Raw genomic sequence first — 19,140 nt, forward strand, 5'->3', positions numbered from 1 at the left:
AATATCTTATGGAAAAGAAAGATGCTAAGCCTAGACTCATTAGATGGGTTCTCTTACTCCAAGAATTTGACTTGCATATTATTGATAGAAAGGGAGCTGAGAACCCCGTTGCAGATAACTTGCCTAGGTTAGAGAATGTTCTTGATGACCCACTGCCTATTGATGATAGTTTTCTTGATGAACAATTAGGGGTCATTAATGCTTCTCGTACTGCTCCTTGGTATGCTGATTATGCTAATTACATTGTTGCTAAATTCATACCTCCTAGTTTCACATACCAGCAAAAGAAAAAGTTCTTTTATGATTTAAGACATTACTTTTGGGATGACCCACACCTTTATAAAGAAGGAGTAGATGGTGTTATTAGACGTTGTGTGCCTGAGCATGAACAGGAATAGATTCTACATAAGTGCCACTCTGAATCTTATGGAGGACACCACGCTGGAGATAGAACTACACACAAGGCACTAGAATCTGGTTTTTACTAGCCTACTCTCTTCAAAGATGCTCGTAAGTTTGTCTTATCTTGTGATGAATGCCAAAGAGTAGGTAACATTAGTAGACGTCAAGAAATGCCTATGAATTATTCTCTTGTTATTGAACCGTTCGATGTTTGGGGCTTTGATTATATGGGACATTTTCCTGCCTCCAATGGTTATACACATATTTTAGTTGTTGTTGATTACGTTACTAAGTGGGTAGAAGCTATTCCAACTAGTAGTGCTGATCATAACACTTCTATTAAAAATGCTTAAATAAGTTATTTTTCCGAGGTTTGGAGTCCCTAGATATCTTATGACTGATGGTGGTTCACATTTTATTCAGGGTGCTTTCCGTAAGATGCTTGCTAAGTATGATGTCAATCATAGAATCGCATCTCCTTATCATCCGCGGTCTAGTGGTCAAGTAGAGTTGAGCAATAGAGAGCTCAAATTAATTTTGCAAAAGATTGTGAATAGATCTAGAAAGAATTGGTCCAAAAAACTTGATGATGCATTATGGGCCTATAGAACTGCATACAAAAATCCTATGGGTATGTCTCCTTATAAGATGGTTTATGGAAAAGCGTGTCATTTACCTCTTGAACTTGAACATAAGGCATATTGGGCTATTAAAGAGCTCAATTATTACTTCAAACTTGCTGGTGAGAAGAGGTTATTTGATATTAGCTCACTTGATGAATGGAGAACCCAAGCATATGAGAATGCCAAGCTATTCAAAGAAAAAGTCAAACGCTAGCATGATAAGAGGATACAAAAGCATGAGTTTAACGTAGGAGATTATGTATTATTATTCAACTCTCATTTAAGATTTTTTTTGCAGGAAAACTTCTCTCAAAATGGGAAGGTCCCTACGTTATCGAGGAGGTCTATCGTTCTGGTGCTATAAAAATCAACAACTTTGAAGGCACAAGTCCAAGGGTGGTAAACGGTCAAAGAATTAAACATTATATTTCAGGTAATCCTATCAATATTGAAACAAATATTATTGAAACGGTAACCCCTGAGGAATACATAAGGGACACTTTCCAGAACATTCCAGACTCTGAAAAGGAATAGGTATGTGGTACGGTAAGTAAACCGACTCCAAAACAACTCCAATGACATTTTTTATCAATTTTGGAATATTTAAGAATTTTAGGAAGAAAGAAGTAGTCCTAAAGGGACACGAGGCCTCCACGAGAGTGGAGGGCGCGCCCCCTCCTACTGGGCGCGCCCCCCCTGTCTCGTGGGCACCTCGTGTGCCTCCCGGACTCCGTTTTCTTGCACATTACGTATTTTGGTCGGTAAAAATTCATTATATATACTCCCGAAGGTTTTGACCACCGTATCACGCAAATATCCTTTTTTTCGTTTCAAGCTGTTTCTATTGAAGATTTAGAGCACCATGACGTTGCCCTCCTACAACAACGAAGACAAGGACGTTTGGCTATTGAAGATAGAGCTGAAAAGAGAAGAACCAGAAGAGATCAATAAGGATGAAGGGATAAAGAAGGCCATGGAGGTTCAAGCTCCGGCGGTGAAAGAAGAAGACATCCCTCAACCTTTACCTAACCTTTTCACTCCAAAAGAGATTGAAGCTTTCAAGATGATTGAGTTAGCTCGCATACAGAACAAGTATCTCACATAGGAGAATATTCTGTTGAAAGATCATATTGCCGAACTCAAGGGCATTATCCGCAAGTTGGAGGAGCTTTTACGCTCAATGTGCGATTATCAACCGTCATCAACTCCTACTTCACCACCTCCAAGGACATAATCACATGGGTATGGGCACTCCCCTTGGCAACTGCCAAGCTTGGGGAAGGTGCCCCGGTATCGTATCTGTTGGGGAACATAGTAATTTCAAAATTTTCCTACGCACACGCAAGATCATGGTGATGCATAGCAACAAGAGGGGAGAGTGTTGTCCACGTACCCTCGTAGACCGAAAGCGGAAGCGTTATGACAACGCGGTTGATGTAGTCGTACGTCTTCATGATCCGACCGATCTAAGTATCGAACGTACGGCACCTCTGAGTTCGGCACACGTTCAGCTCGATGACGATCCCCGGACTCCGATCCAGCAGGGTGTCAGGGATGAGTTCCGTTAGCACGACGGCGTGGTGACGGTGATGATGTTCTACCAATGCAGGGCTTCGCCTAAGCACTGCAATGATATGACCGAGGTGGAATATGGTGGAGGGGGGCACCGCACACGGCTAAGGAACGGTCACGAAGATCAACTTGTGTGTTCTGGGGTGTCCCCCTGCCCCCGTATATAAAGGAGCAAGGGGGGAGGCTGGCCGGCCCTTGGGGCGCGACAAGGGGGGGGAGTCCTCCTCCTAGTAGGAGTAGGACTCCCCTTTCCTAGTCCAACTAGGAAGGGGGAAGGGGGAAGGAAAGAGAGGGAGAGGGAGAGGGAAAGAGGGGCCGCGCCCCCCTCCCCTAGTACAATTCGGACTCCCCATGGGAGGGGGCGCGCCACCTTCTGGGCTACTGCCCTCTCTCTCCCCTCAGGCCCACTAAGGCCCAATACTTCCTCGGGGGGTTCCGGTAACCCCTCCGGCACTCCGGTTTTCTCCGAAATCACCCGGAACACTTCCGGTGTCCGAATATAGTCGTCCAATATATCAATCTTTATGTCTCTACCATTTCGAGACTCCTCATCATGTCCGTGATCACATCCGGGACTCCGAACAACCTTCGGTACATCAAAAATTATAAACTCATAATAAAACTGTCATCGTAACGTTAAGCGTGCGGACCCTACGGGTTCGAGAACTATGTAGACATGACCTGGAACTGTTTCCGGTCAATAACCAATAGCGGAACCTGGATGTTCATATTGGCTCCTACATATTCTACGAAGATCTTTATCGGTCAAACCGCATAACAACATACGTTGTTCCCTTTGTCATCGGTATGTTAATTGCCAGAGATTTGATCGTCGGTATCCAATACCTAGTTCAATCTCATTACCGGCAAGTATCTTTACTCGTTACGTAATGCATAATTCTATAACTAACTCATTAGCTACATTGCTTGCAAGGCTTGTAGTGATGTGCATTACCGAGAGGGCCCAGAGATACCTCTCCGACAATCAGAGTGACAAATCCTAATCTCGAAATACGCCAACTCAACATGTACCTTCAGAGACACCTGTAGAGCTCCTTTATAATCACCTAGTTACGTTGTGACGTTTGGTAGCACACAAAGTGTTCTTCCGGTAAACGGGAGTTGCATAATCTCATAGTTGTAGGAACTTTGTATAAGTCACGAAGAAAGCAATAGCAACATACTAAACGATCAAGTGCTAAGCTAACGGAATGGGTCAAGTCAATCACATCATTCTCCTAATGATGTGATCTCGTTAATCAAATGACAACACATGTCTATGGTTAGGAAACATAACCATCTTTGATTAATGAGCTAGTAAAGTAGAGGCATACTAGTGACATTAAGTTTGTCTATGTATTCACACATGTATCATGTTTCCGGTTAATACAATTCCAGCATGAATAATAAACATTTATCATGATATGAGGAAATAAATAATAACTTTATTATTGCCTCTAGGGCATATTTCCTTCAGTCCCCCACATGCACTAGAGTCAATAATCTAGATTACACTGTAATGATTCTAACACCCATGGAGTCTTGGTGCTGATCATGTTTTGCTTGTGGAAGAGGCTTAGTCAGCGGGTCTGCAACATTCAGATCCGTATGTATCTTGCAAATCTCTATGTCTCCCACCTGGACTTGGTCCCGAATGGAATTGAAGCGTCTTTTGATGTGCTTGGTCCTCTTGTGAAATCTGGAATCCTTTGCCAAGGCAATTGCACCAGTATTGTCACAGAAGATCTTCATTGGTCCCGATGCACTAGGTATGACACCTAGATCATAAATGAACTCCTTCATCCAGACTCCTTCATTTGCTGCTTCCGAAGCAGCTATGTACTCCGCTTCGCATGTAGATCCTGCCACGACTCTTTGTTTAGAACTGCACCAACTGACAGCTCCACCGTTCAATATAAACACGTATCCGGTTTGCGGTTTAGAATCATCCGGATCAGTGTCAAAGCTTGCATCGACGTAACCATTTACGACTAGCTCTTTGTCACCTCCATAAACGAGAAACATATCCCTAGTCCTTTTCAGGTATTTCAGGATATTCTTGACCGCTGTCCAGTGATCCACTCCTGGATTACTTTGGTACCTCCCTGCTAAACTTATTGCTAAGCATACGTCAGGGCTGGTACACAGCATTGCATACATGATAGAGCGTATGGCTAAAGCATAGGGAATATTTTTCGTTTTCTCTCTATCTTCTATTGTGGTCGGGCATTGAGTCTGACTCAACTTCACACCTTGTAATACTGGCAAGAACCCTTTCTTTGCCTGATCCATTTTGAACTTTTTCAAAACTTTATCAAGGTATGTGCTTTGTGAAAGTCCAATTAAGCGTCTTGATCTATCTCTATAGATCTTGATGCCTAATATGTAAGCAGCTTCACCGAGGTCTTTCATTGAAAAACTTTTATTCAAGTATCCCTTTATGCTATCCAAAAATTCTATATCATTTCCAATTAACAATATGTCATCTACATATAATATCAGAAATGCTACAGAGCTCCCACTCACTTTCTTGTAAATACAGGCTTCTCCAAAAGTCTGTATAAAACCATATGCTTTGATCACACTATCAAAGCGTTTATTCCAACTCCGAGATGCTTGCACCAGTCCATAAATGGATTGCTGGAGCTCGCACACTTTGTTAGCACCTTTTGGATCGATAAAACCTTCCGGTTGCATCATATACAACTCTTCTTCTAGAAATCTATTCAGGAATGCAGTTTTAACATCCATTTGCCAAATTTCATAATCATAAAATGCGGCAATAGCTAACATGATTCAGACAGACTTAAGCATCGCTACGGCTGAGAAAGTCGCATCGTAGTCAACCCCTTGAACTTGTCGAAAACCTTTCGCAACAAGTCGAGCTTTGTAGACAGTTACATTATCATCAGCGCCAGTCTTCTTCTTGAAGATCCATTTATTCTCAACGACTTGCCGATCATTGGGCAAGTCAACCAAAGTCCATACTTTGTTCTCATACATGGATCCTATCTCAGATTTCATGGCTTCAAGCCATTTTGCGGAATCTGGGCTCATCATCGCTTCCTCATAGTTCGTAGGTTCGCCATGGTCAAGTAACATGACTTTCAGAATAGGATTACCGTACCACTCTGGTGCGGATCTTACTCTGGTAGACCTACGAGGTTCAATAGAAACTTGATCTGAAGTTTCATGATCAATATCATTAGCTTCCTCACTAATTGGTGTAGTTGTCACAGGAACCGGTTCTTGTGATGAACTACTTTCCAATAAGGGAGCAGGTACAGTTACCTCATCAAGTTCTACTTTCCTCCCACTCACTTCTTTCGAGAGAAACTCCTTCTCTAGAAAGGATCCGAATTTAGCAACGAAAATCTTGCCCTCAGATCTATGATAGAAGGTGTACCAATAGTCTCTTTTGGGTATCCTATGAAGACACATTTCTCCGATTTGGGTTCGATCTTATCTGGTTGAAGTTTCTTCACATAAGCATCGCAGCCCCAAACTTTAAGAAACGACAACTTTGGTTTCTTGCCAAACCATAGTTCATAAGGCGTCGTCTCAACGGATTTTGATGGTGCCCTATTTAACGTGAATGCGGCCGTCTCTAAAGCATATCCCCAAAACGATAGCGGTAAATCAGTAAGAGACATCATAGATCGCACCATATCTAGTAAAGTACGATTACGACGTTCGGACACACCATTTTGTTGTGGTGTTCCGGGTGGCGTGAGTTGCGAAACTATTCCGCATTGCTTCAAATGTAAACCAAACTCGTAACTCAAATATTCTCCTCCACGATCAGATCATAGAAATTTTATTTTCTTGTTACGATGATTTTCTACTTCACTCTAAAATTCTTTGAACTTTTCAAATGTTTCAGACTTGTGTTTCATTAAGTAGATATACCCATATCTGCTCAAATCATCTGTGAAGGTGAGAAAATAACGATACCCGCCGCGAGCCTCAATATTCATTGGACCACATACATCAGTATGTATGATTTCCAATAAATTAGTTGCTCGCTCCATAGTTCCGGGGAACGGCGTTTTAGTCATCTTTCCCATGAGGCACGGTTCACAAGTACCAAGTGATTCATAATCAAGTGATTCCAAAAGTCCATCAGTATGGAGTTTCTTCATGCGCTTTACACCGATATGACCTAAACGGCAGTGCCACAAATAAGTTGCACTATCATTATCAACTTTGCATCTTTTGGTTTCAACATTATGAATATGTGTATCACTACTATCGAGATTTAATAAAAATAGACCACTCTTCAAGGGTGCATGACCATAAAAGATATTACTCATATAAATAGAACAACCATTATTCTCTGATTTAAATGAATAACCGTTTTGCATCAAACAAGATCCAGATATAATGTTCATTATTTAGGTCTAAAACTAATCCCGATGGTAGATGTAGAGGTAGCGTGCCGACCGCGATCACATTGACTTTGGAACCATTTCCCACACGCATCGTCACCTCGTCCTTAGCCAATCTTCGCTTAATCCATAGTCCCTATTTCAAGTTGCAAATATTAGCAACAGAACCAGTATCAAATACCCAGGTACTTGTCACGACCGGTTTTCCAATAAAAATATTTATTGAGAAACCAATCTTTTGAGTGCAGTATGAGAAAAAAAATCCTCCTCACTGGTAGAAAAATTCTTGATACAATAAGCCAGTAGCATAAAATATATTACAAGGTCGAACTACGGTTGCTCAACCAAATTATTACAAGCACACCAATAATTATACATAATGGCGGACATGACACAGTGGTGTGGAGGCATACTACTGACTCGAGGATAGGGCGGTGGTGGAGAAACACAGCGGGGAGAGAAATACAAGACTCTAAGTCTGTCATCTCATCGAGCGTCGAGGTGAGGCTCGATGAATTTATTTGGTAGCGGAAGCGGATATAATAGAGTGACCAAATCCAGGGTCGCACGAGACTGACTGGGACTCCTCTAGGTGTCGGACTCGCTATCAAACTCTTCATCCATGAGATCGCCTTCGTCAGCATCTGGCCAAATCAACAAGCCAGTGAGTACTTTGAAAGTACTCGCAAGACAGTTCGGACGTAAGATATAACAAATGCATGCATGGATGCGTCATGAATAATTCACCAATGTACATTCAAAAATTTGCATGACAAGGTAAGTAAAAGGGAAACGGCGGTAGTCCGCCTGAAATCCCAACAGAGCATAAATAACTACCGATCGGGTGTCTGAAGCGACGCCTCGAAAGGTGAACAAATAAATATAAGGAAATGATGCCACAGTCGGGCGTCTTAGCGACACCACATAAAGGGCTTTAAAAGAAATACCACAGTCGGATGTCGGGGCGACATCACAGAAAGGGCTTTAAAAGAAATGCCACAGTCGGACGTCGGGGCGACATCACAGAAAGGGCTTTAAAAGAAATGCCACAGTCGGATGTCGGGGCGACATCACAGAAAGGGCTTGAAAAGAAATGCCACAGTCGGACGTCGGGGCGACATCACAGAAAGGGCTTTAAAAGAAATGCCACGGTCGGACGTCGGGGCGACATCACAGGAAGGGCTTTAAAAGAAATGCCACAGTCGGACGTCTGAGCGACATCGCAGAAAGGGCTTGAAAAGAAAGTAGAATACAACAATGCCACAGTCGGACGTCTGAGTGACATCGCAGAAAGGGCTTTTATTCACAAGTAAATAATACTCATAATAAACATTTAATTCTTGAGAAATAAATGGGTTAGTCCATCCACAGGAACAATCATTTAACCGGAATTAGCACTCATGCGAATCACCGGAATCTCTGCCATCAAAACTGACATTTGATTAGGATAAGATAATACGAATTTGGACATGGAATAGATGATTTGGGGGAATATATGACTCTACAGAGTTTGTACAAAAATTTTCCCACAGCCAACGGATTTCCGTAGTCACGAAGGACTAGTTCCGTTTACGGTATTTCGGAAGAAAACACAGCTAACCAGTACACACCCATCCTACCTCTCGATGCTAGGAATCACCCTAGACATCGTCCAAGAAAAACTTTTGAGACGGGGAGATCACAATCTCGAATAGCATGGGATCAAATTTATATACGCGCGCTCTAAGGGGTGCCCCCCTCTCGGTCCCAACCGGAAACACCCATGCCCCTTGACCGGATGACTGGCTTTAATCCAGGGCCATGGAACCATCATCATGGCCTCTCCTTTTGGTGTGTACCAGAAAAGCGGTTTGCAACTTACTAAACCATATTCCTTGCGGAAAACATGTGGTAGTACAGGGAAGGAAATGAGAGGAACTGGACCGATACGGTTTGACACTGAAGTCACATAGTTTGGCATAAGACTGGCATGCTACAACACTGCCATCTCACCCATCCTCTTGCCAACACATGGCCATTCATACTCACATCCATCCACTTATGGATCATCGAACTCACTTACCTCATTATCGCATAAAATAACGTTCATCGATATGCTTCTCAACATGCCATGAGACTATCTAAATGCAAAACATGCCAAGACACTCATCATATCAAAAGTTCAAACATGCTTGCCTGGTTCAAAGTAGTCGGAGCCTAGCTCGGTGAAGTTTGCGGCTCCGTCACCTCCTTCGGTATCTACGGTATAAAGAAAATATATGCTCTATCGTAAATACCAAGGAGTGCACAAAAAGTATTCCAAATATTTTTTAAATAAAACTGATAAAAAACTAGACAAAATTTTAAAGAGAACAGAAAAAGAATCAATCAAAAATACTTTTCTGATTAAAAGTTATAAGGGTTTTTGTCTAGGGACTCATCTGTAATGAAACAGAAGATTTCCAGGGGCTAGCTTATAAAAACAGAAAACGCTTCGGCAGAAACTTCGCCAGCCCAAAAGGGAAAATGCATTTTGCCCGAAGGCGCTTCCAGAAAACGATTCAATAGAGAGGGCAGAGAGGTTGACGGTGGGGTCCCACTCGTCAGGTTTGAACTTTCAAAAAGGGGGGAGACGAAGCTCGTCGGTGCCCGAGAGCCGTGGTGGTCGCCGGCGGCGATCCACGGCGAGGCAGGGGGATCGGAGGGTACCTCCGTGCTCAGGGCGCCATTCCGCGTCGGTTGGTGGTGGTGGTGGTCGCCGGCGAGTACCACGTCGACGGCGAGCTTTGCTCCGGCGGACGGCGGCTCGGGTGGTCGAGGGACTCGTCGGACAGGGCTGCAGAGGTCAAATTGAAGAGGGGGTTAGGCTTCTGGTAGCTAGAGGGGGTAACGGACGGGGTTTGGGCGCCGGAGATGGCCTCACCGGAGCGAATCGTGGTGGAGGCCGAGGCGGATCGGGGCGGCCGGAGTTGTGGGAGGAGACCTCCTCGAGGTCCTCCGAGTGGCCTGGCGGGGCGTTGGTGAGGAGTGGTGATGATGCGTGCACGAGGGTGAGCTCGGGGCCCCCTTTTTATAGGCGGCCCGAGGCGGTTGCCGTGAACGGGGGTCTCCGGCGAGTGATTACGGCGGCGCGGGGCTTGGTCGGGGTAATTAGGATGTTGGGCGTCATCGAGGAGGTCCACGCTTCCGTTTAGGTGCTAATCGAGCTGGAGTTTGGTGCTTTGGGGGTGAGTTCGACAGAACGGGGCGGCGCGGGCCCGTCGGTGGCAGGGAGCGCGTCCCGTGCTTGCCGGCCACGGTGGCGGTGCCACGGGCGTGCGCTGGCACACATGAGGCCACGCGGAGAGCAGAGGGGCGATGGGCGGCGCGGAACGGCGTTGAGCCGCCGTTCTTGTCCCCTGTCAGCCGCCACGGGAGGTCCCGACGCCGCAGAAGACGCCGGCGAGGGCGGGCCAGCGTGCCACCGACGCCAGGAAGAGGCCAAGTGCGCGTGTGGTGCTCCAGACAGTAGGAAGAGGCGGCGAGGAACGTGCCAAGTGCACTGTGAACGCGTGAGTGAAGCTGACGAACGCAAAGTGACACTGAAGTCTGAATTTTCTGAATTTTGAACAGCAACAGTGCATGCAAGGTGTTCGACAGAATGAATTTGGCCTCTGGTGATTTTTCCTTGAGCTGATTTTTGGTGGAGTGGCTTCTCATTGCTCCAGTAGGCTGCATGATTTTTGGTGGAATTTTTGGAGGAGTGTAGATATGAATTTCACCAAATTTGGCAAATCTAGTCCAAACTTGCAGAGACTGAATTTTGAAAAATTTGAAAAGAGGAGGAGTGGATCAAGATGGTTCTGGGTTGTGGGTACAAAGGACTATCTAGGAGAGTTTGTTTGAGGTCACAACTCAAATGCAATAGGGTACTTGCTTTGAAAATCACTCAGGCTCCAAATAATTTTCAGAATTGATTTGAGAGGAAAAATAATTCGAATAAAATCCAAAACTTGCTTGGATTAGTTGGGACAGAGAACTTAGGTTGATCACAAGGTGTAGGGGAGGTCTTGGAGGGGTTTTACCACATGGGCAAAAATGCCAAGTCATGGGTGGTTTCCAAGATATGAAAATCCCAAGTTTTCATAGAGTTTCACTTTTAAAAGAAAAAGATTAATCTCCAAAAATAAATTTGAGAGGGAACCATCAGAGAAGAAGTTTCAAAAGATTCAAACACCAATGTTTGAAAAAAATAAAATCCTTGCCAAAGCAAAGGAAGTTTTTAAGGGGAAGGTTTTCTGAGAGAAAATTTAAAAGGCCTCTTTTCAAAGAAAACCACAAGGTTTTTGATAAAACCCAAATTAAAATTTTGGAGTGTCACAACACCTACCCCCTTAGGAAAAATCACGTCCCCGAGATTTCAGCTGATCCTTAAATAAGTGTGGATGCTCTGTCCGAAGAAAATCCTCGCTTTCCCAAGTTGCTTCACTGTCGGTGTGATTGCTCCACTGGACTTTGAAAAACTTGATGGTCTTCTGTCGGGTCCTCCTTTCAGACTCCTCTAATATTCTTACGGGATGTTCCCGATAAGTGAGGTCTGGCTGCACATCAATGTTTTCATGGGATACTTGTTTCTCAGGGTTGCTTACGCACTTCCTTAATTGAGAGACGTGGAACACGTCGTGAATGTCGGACAAGTCTTCGGGTAAGTCTAGCTGGTAGGCTACAGTGCCTCTTCGTATCACTATGCAGAATGGTCCAATGAATCTTGGTGCTAACTTTCCTTTAATCTTAAACCGTTGCAGTCCTCTCATAGGGGATACTCTCAAGTATACGAACTCACCGGGTTCAAAGCTGACCCTACGATGTTTCTGATCATAATAACTCTTCTGTCGACTTTGAGCGGTCTTAAGTCGGTCTCTGATTAGCTTGACCTTTTCCTCGGCTTCTCTGAGCATATCTGGTCCGAAGATGCGGCTGTCTCCGGTCTCTGACCAATTTAATGGGGTACGACATCTTCGTCCGTATAAAGCCTCAAATGGTGCCATTTGTAGGCTGGCCTGGTAGCTATTGTTATACGCAAACTCGGTGTATGGCAGGCTTTCTTCCCAACTGGTTCCATATGTGAGGACACATGCTCTCAGCATGTCTTCTAAAATTTGGTTTACGCGTTCAGTCTGTCCATCAGTCTGTGGGTGGTATGCGGTACTGAAGGCTAGTTGGGTTCCCAGAGCCTGTTGTAAATGCTCCCAAAATCTTGAGACGAACTGAGTGCCTCTGTCGGATATTATAGTCTTCGGGACACCGTGCAGACAAACTATGCGGAAAAGATAAATCCTGGCAAGCCTCTGAGTGTTGTAGGTTGTCTTCACTGGAATAAAGTGTGCCACTTTGGTCAACCTGACAGTGATGACCCATATGGTATCATTCTCGTGTCGCGACCGAGGTAGTCCGACAATGAAATCCATCCCTATTTCATCCCATTTCCACTCAGGTATTTTGTTCGGTTGCAGTAGTCCGGCTGGTCTCTGATGCTCAGCTTTTATGCGTTGACATGAGTCGCAACATGCAATGAAGGCGGCTATGTCCCTCTTCATACCGTGCCACCAAAATCTTTCCTAAATATCCTTATACATTTTGGTTCCTCCAGGGTGGATTGAATATGGAGTGGTGTGTGCTTCAGCTAAAATTTGTTGCTTAAGGTCTTCTATGTTTGGCACGCAGAGCCTTTCTCCGTACCATAATATTCCTTCATTGTCTATGACGAATTCCGAGGCCTTGCCCATACTCAACTTTCTTTTGATGCCTTCGATGCTGATGTGACCGGGCTGAGCTTCTTTAATTTTCTCCACAAGGTTGGGTCGTATTTCCAAGTTTGATATGGTGCCTTCTGCTACCATTATCAAGTTGAGCTTGGCAAATTCTTGTTGGAATTCGGGCCTCAAGCTGTGCAGATTGTTTTCGTCGGAGCTGGGGTTCTGACTAAGGGCATCGGCCACTACATTTGCTTTCCCTGGATGGTAATGGATACCAACATCATAATCCTTTACCAACTCCAGCCAGCGTCGTTGCCGTAAATTTAGTTCTGGCTGCGTGAAAATATATTTGAGACTTTTGTGATCCGTATATATTTCACATCGATTCCCCAGTAAGAAATGCCTCCATTCCTTGAGTGCATGAATAACTGCTGCCATTTCCAAGTCATGAGTGGGATAGTTTTCCTCATGCTTGCGAAGTTGCCTTGAAGCGTAGGCGACAACCTTGCCTTCCTGCATCAATACGCATCCGAGACCCTTTCTGGACGCGTCACAATATACTTCAAAATTCTTGTGTATATCGGGTACAATTAATACCGGTGCTGTTGTTAATTTTCGCTTTAGCTCTTGGAAACTTTTCTCGCAGGCTTCTGTCCATTCAAACTTCTTATCTTTCTTGAGCAACTGTGTCATAGGCTTGGCTATGGTGGAAAATCCTTCAATAAATCTGCGGTAATATCCTGCCATTCCCAAGAAACTCCGTATGTCTGTTACGCTGGTTGGTGACTTCCAGCCAAGTACCGCCTTGACTTTCTCTGGGTCCACTGCGATACCGTCTTGGGTCAGTACGTGACCTAGAAAGCCTACTTGTCTTAGCCAAAATTCGCACTTGCTGAACTTGGCATACAATTGGTGTTTTCTTAGCTCTCCTAGCACAATCCTGAGATGTTCTGCGTGCTCTTCTGGTGTCTTGGAGTATACCAGAATATCGTCGATGAATACCACGACGAACTTGTCCATAAACTTCATAAATACTTTGTTCATAAGGTGAACAAAATATGCTGGGGCGTTAGTTAATCCAAATGGCATCACTGTGAACTCGTACAGTCCATATCTGGAGGTGAAGGCTGTTTTGGGGATATCTTCCGTTCGTACCTTCAATTGATGGTATCCTGACCTTAAGTCAATTTTTGAGAATACCTTGGCCTGAGCGAGTTGATCAAACAAATCGTTTATCCTTGGCATCGGGTATTTGTTTTTGACTGTGACCATGTTAAGTGCTCGATAGTCAATACACAATCTCAGCGTTCCATCCTTCTTTTTGGCAAATAAAATTGGTGATCCCCAAGGTGAGGAGCTGGCTCGAATGTATCCTTTTTCCAGTAATTCTTTTATTTGCTTCTTCAACTCGATCAACTCAGATGGTGCCATTCTGTATGGTTTCTTGTATATGGGGGTGGTTCCTGGTGCTAGCTCAATGCGGAATTCTATTTCCCGGTCTGGTGGCATGCCTGGTAGTTCTTCAGGGAATACATCTGGAAATTCACACACTACTGGAACCTTGTTTAGCTCAGAAACGTCCACCTTATTTAATCTCGGTTGCCGGGGTATTTTTCCTTCCTTGGCTGATACTCTTATTGTCTTCCCTTGGTGGTGTGTGAGAATTACGGTCCTGTTGAAACAGTCGATAAAACCCTTATTGGTGGTTAGCCAATCCATTCCTAGGATGACATCCAGTCCTTTATTTTCCAACACAATAAGATTCGCGTGAAACTCCAATCCTTCGAACTCAATGACCACATTCGGACAGTAATTCTGAGTAACTTGCTGAATCCCAGGGGACTTGATGGTCATGGATTTCTCCAGGGGAAGCATCGAAAAATTATTTTGCAAAGCAAAACTTTTCGAAATGAAAGAGTGAGAAGCTCCAGAATCGAACAAAACCATTGCAGGTATTGTGTTGACAGGAAACGTACCGATTACGATATCCGTAGCATTTTGTGCCTCCTCTTTGGTAACGTGGTTCAGATGACCCTTCCTGTGGTTATTATTGGGATTGAAATTGTTTCGCTTGGGCGCGGAATTGTTGCCGCTGTTGTTTGGCTTTGGGGTTGAATTCCTTGGCTTGGGGCATTGTTTGGCATAGTGCCCTTCTTCTCCACAAGCGTAACAAGTAACGCCGGGGCGATAGGTGAATTCCTTGTCCCTTGCATGAAAATTCTTGATTGGGCGTGAGACATTGGATGAGGATTTGTGTGTCCCACCCTTTTGAAAATCTGTCTTGCTTCGGTGATTGCGAGCATGATTTATCTGGTCCCTTTTTCGCTTGCAGATGTCTTCCAGACTGCGTCTCTCATTTTCCAGAGTAATGGCTTTGTCCACCAGTGTTTTAAAATCAGGAAAAGTGTGCACGACCAGTTGGCATTTAAGCGCGGGCGCCAGACCATCAAGGAATTTCTCCATCTTCTTGATTTCAGTCATACGCTCTTCATTGGCGTAGCGGGACAATAGAGTAAATTGACTGTTGTAATCTGACACTGTCATGTTCCTTTGTTTGAGATCATCGAATTCTCTCTTCTTGATTTTCATAATACTCTTAGGAATGTGTGCACCACGGAAACCTTCCTTGAAATCATCCCAGGTTATGTCATTTTCGTTGGGATGCATGTGCAGAAAATTCTCCCACCACGATGCGGCTGCTCCTGTGAGATAGTGCGGAGCATATAATACCTTCTCGGGGTCTGAACATTTAGCAATAATTAATTTTCTCTCCATATCTCGAAGCCAGTCCTCGGCTTCAAGAGGTTTGTCAGTGTGAGAAAATGTTTGAGGACGTGTCTTCTGTAGCTCAGATAACTTGGAATGCTGCTGATACTGTCCATGGTGATTTCCCATGTTGATGACTTGGTTCATTATTTCCCGATGTTATTGCTGACTCTGCTCATAAAGGCGGCACATTTGTGAAAGTGCCGATTCACTGCCCTGTTGGCTTGACTGTCCCTGAGTGAACTCGTTGCTGGTTGGTGCATCATAATTTTCCTCTGGTGGAATTGGCATGGAGCGAGTCCAAGGACGAGACATTTTTCACTCTGGGGATATTTTTGTAAGACCCATAAGAAAAGCGGAAAGAGTTGCAAAAACAAATCCATAAATGCATAAAGCTGGCAAATAGAATTAAATAACTCAGCTTACTTAAGAAAAACAAATCGACTTGCGCATGGAGAAGGACTGCTCATTACATATCTTACACGCGAGCGGTAATTATACAATACATCACTCAGGACATGCGTACAAAATCCTGACATGTTATTTAGGCTAGTGCACTTCTCCAGATCCTACATGATGCGCAAACAGGCTACTTCTCACAACCTATGTACATATCTTACAAAGCGGTACATTACATGGCAGCTAAGCGTACTCAGGCAGAGATGTTGACGACCTCCTTTGCCCTACCGAGGGCGAGGCGTAGCGAGGTTGGGGACTCGACTTCCTCCTCGCTAATGGGCTCCATATGTGTAATGTTGCGCAGAGTGGACGGAGCGGTTGCCAGGGGCGGAGCAACAAGTACAGGAGTGGGCGCGAAGGGTGGTGCAGTGCGCGCTGGAGTGGGTGCAATGACTTGGTTGAATTCTTCGGTAGAAGGCAGACGACGAGTAGGCGTAAAAGATGCTGATGACGAGACAAAAGTCAGTGGCGGTGCGATGGGTAGGAGCTCCCTCCTGTTGGCAGCACAGCCACGAACTGAGTCCATGCGGGTAGCTACGAAGTCGTCCACCAGGTTGTCGAAGGCTGCCTCCAGGGCCCGGAGATACTCAATGAGCATCTCAAAAGCCTCGTCTCGTTCTCCTCTGGGGCAGGAGTATGCGTAGTGATAGGTGTAAGGCACATGGCACGGAAGATAACGGTAACGACGAGTCTTCATCACGGGGAGGACATCCCTGAGACGAGCTATCGCCTCACAGGCTGCCATCTGCATACCATGCCTCTCCGTAGGCATGGCTCTTCCCACGAACTGGAAGCGGCGTAACTCACCACGCCCTCCCTTGAACTGCACCGCGGCCTGGTGCATGGTCAGACTGTCGTTGACTCGGTGCTGGCAGAGTGTGAAGACTGGGCGCACGGATGGCCCCATCACGACCTGAACGATGAAAGAAAGAAGCTTGACGAACCCATCGGGCACGTTGGCGAAGGTCTGAGACTCGTAGCTGTTGTCGGCCATCTACAAAAGTAGGCAAAAATTCTGCATGGTCAGATCATAAATTTATGCTGACACACAGAAAATGACTACAATTGCAAAAATATAAATTGGCTCTATCATGCTAATAACCAATTAGCGATCGCACCTAGTGGCTTCCTACAGTCAGCCTGGCTCTGGTACCAAGCTTGTCACGACCGGTTTTCCAATAAAAATATTTATTGAGAAACCAATCTTTTGAGTCCAGTATGAGAAAAAATCCTCCTCACTGGTAGACAAATTCTTGATACAATAAGCCAGTAGCATAAAATATATTACAGGGTCGAACTACGGTTGCTCAACCAAATTATTACAAGCACACCAATAATTATACATAATGGCGGACATGACACAGTGGTGTGGAGGCATACTACTGACTCGAGGATAGGGCGGTGGTGGAGAAACACAGCGGGGAGAGAAATACAAGACTCTAAGTCTGTCATCTCATCGAGCGTCGAGGTGAGGCTCGATGAATTTATTTGGTAGCGGAAGCGGATATAATACAGTGACCAAATCCAGGGTCACACGAGACTGACTGGGACTCCTCTAGGTGTCGGACTCGCTATCAAACTCTTCATCCATGAGATCGCCTTCGTCAGCATCTGGCCAAATCAACAAGCCAGTGAGTACTTTGAAAGTACTCGCAAGACAGTTCGGACGTAAGATATAACAAATGCATGCATGGATGCGTCATGAATAATTCACCAATGTACATTCAAAAATTTGCATAACAAGGTAAGTAAAAGGGAAACGGCGGTAGTCCGCCTGAAATCCCAACAGAGCATAAATAACTACCGATCGGGTGTCTGAAGCGACGCCTCGAAAGTGAACAAATAAATATAAGGAAATGATGCCACAGTAGGGTGTCTTAGCGACACCACATAAAGGGCTTTAAAAGAAATACCATAGTCGGATGTCGGGGCGACATCACAGAAAGGGCTTTAAAAGAAATGCCACAGTCGGACGTCGGGGCGACATCACAGAAAGGGCTTTAAAAGAAATGCCACAGTCGGACGTCGGGGTGACATCACAGAAAGGGCTTCAAAAGAAATGCCACAGTCGGATGTCGGGGCGACATCATACAAAGGGCTTTAAAATAAATGCCACGGTCGGACGTCGGGGCGACATCACAGGAAGGGCTCTAAAAGAAATGCCACAGTCGGACGTCTGAGCGACATCGCAAAAAGGGCTTGAAAAGAAAGTAGAATACAACAATGCCACAGTCGGACGTCTGAGCGACATCGCAGAAAGGGCTTTTATTCACAAGTAAATAATACTCATAATAAACATTTAATTCTTGAGAAATAAATGGGTTAGTCCATCCACAGGAACAATCATTTAACCGGAATTAGCACTCATGCGAATCACCGGAATCTCTGCCATCAAAACTGACATTTGATTAGGATAAGATAATACGAATTTGGACATGGAATAGATGATTTGGGGGAATATATGACTCTACAGAGTTTGTACAAAATTTTTCCCACAGCCAACGGATTTCCGTAGTCACGAAGGACTAGTTCCGTTTACGGTATTTCAGAAGAAAACATAGCTAACCAGTACACACCCATCCTACCTCTCGATGCTAGGAATCACCCTAGACATCGTCCAAGAAAAACTTTTGAGACAGGGAGATCACAATCTCGAATAGCATGGGATCAAATTTATATACGCGCGCTCTAAGGGGTGCCCCCCTCTCGGTCCCAACCGGAAACACCCATGCCCCTTGACCGGATGACTGGCTTTAATCCAGGGCCATGGAACCATCATCACGGCCTCTCCTTTTGGTGTGTACCAGAAAAGCGGTTTGCAACTTACTAAAGCATATTCCTTGCGGAAAACATGTGGTAGTACAGGGAAGGAAATGAGAGGAACTGGACCGATACGGTTTGACACCGAAGACACATAGTCTGGCATAAGACTGGCATGCTACAACACTGCCATCTCACCCATCCTCTTGCCAACACATGGCCATTCATACTCACATCCATCCACTTATGGATCATCGAACTCACGTACCTCATTATCGCATAAAATAACGTTCATCGATATGCTTCTCAACATGCCATGAAACTATCTAAATGCAAAACATGCCAAGACACTCATCATATCAAAAGTTCAAACATGCTTGCCTGGTTCAGAGTAGTCGGAGCCTAGCTCGGTGAAGTTCGCGGCTCCGTCACCTCCTTCGGTATCTACGGTATAAA

This window comes from Triticum dicoccoides, chromosome 2B (genome assembly GCF_002162155.2).
Source record: "Triticum dicoccoides isolate Atlit2015 ecotype Zavitan chromosome 2B, WEW_v2.0, whole genome shotgun sequence".
Lineage (NCBI taxonomy): Eukaryota > Viridiplantae > Streptophyta > Magnoliopsida > Poales > Poaceae > Triticum > Triticum dicoccoides.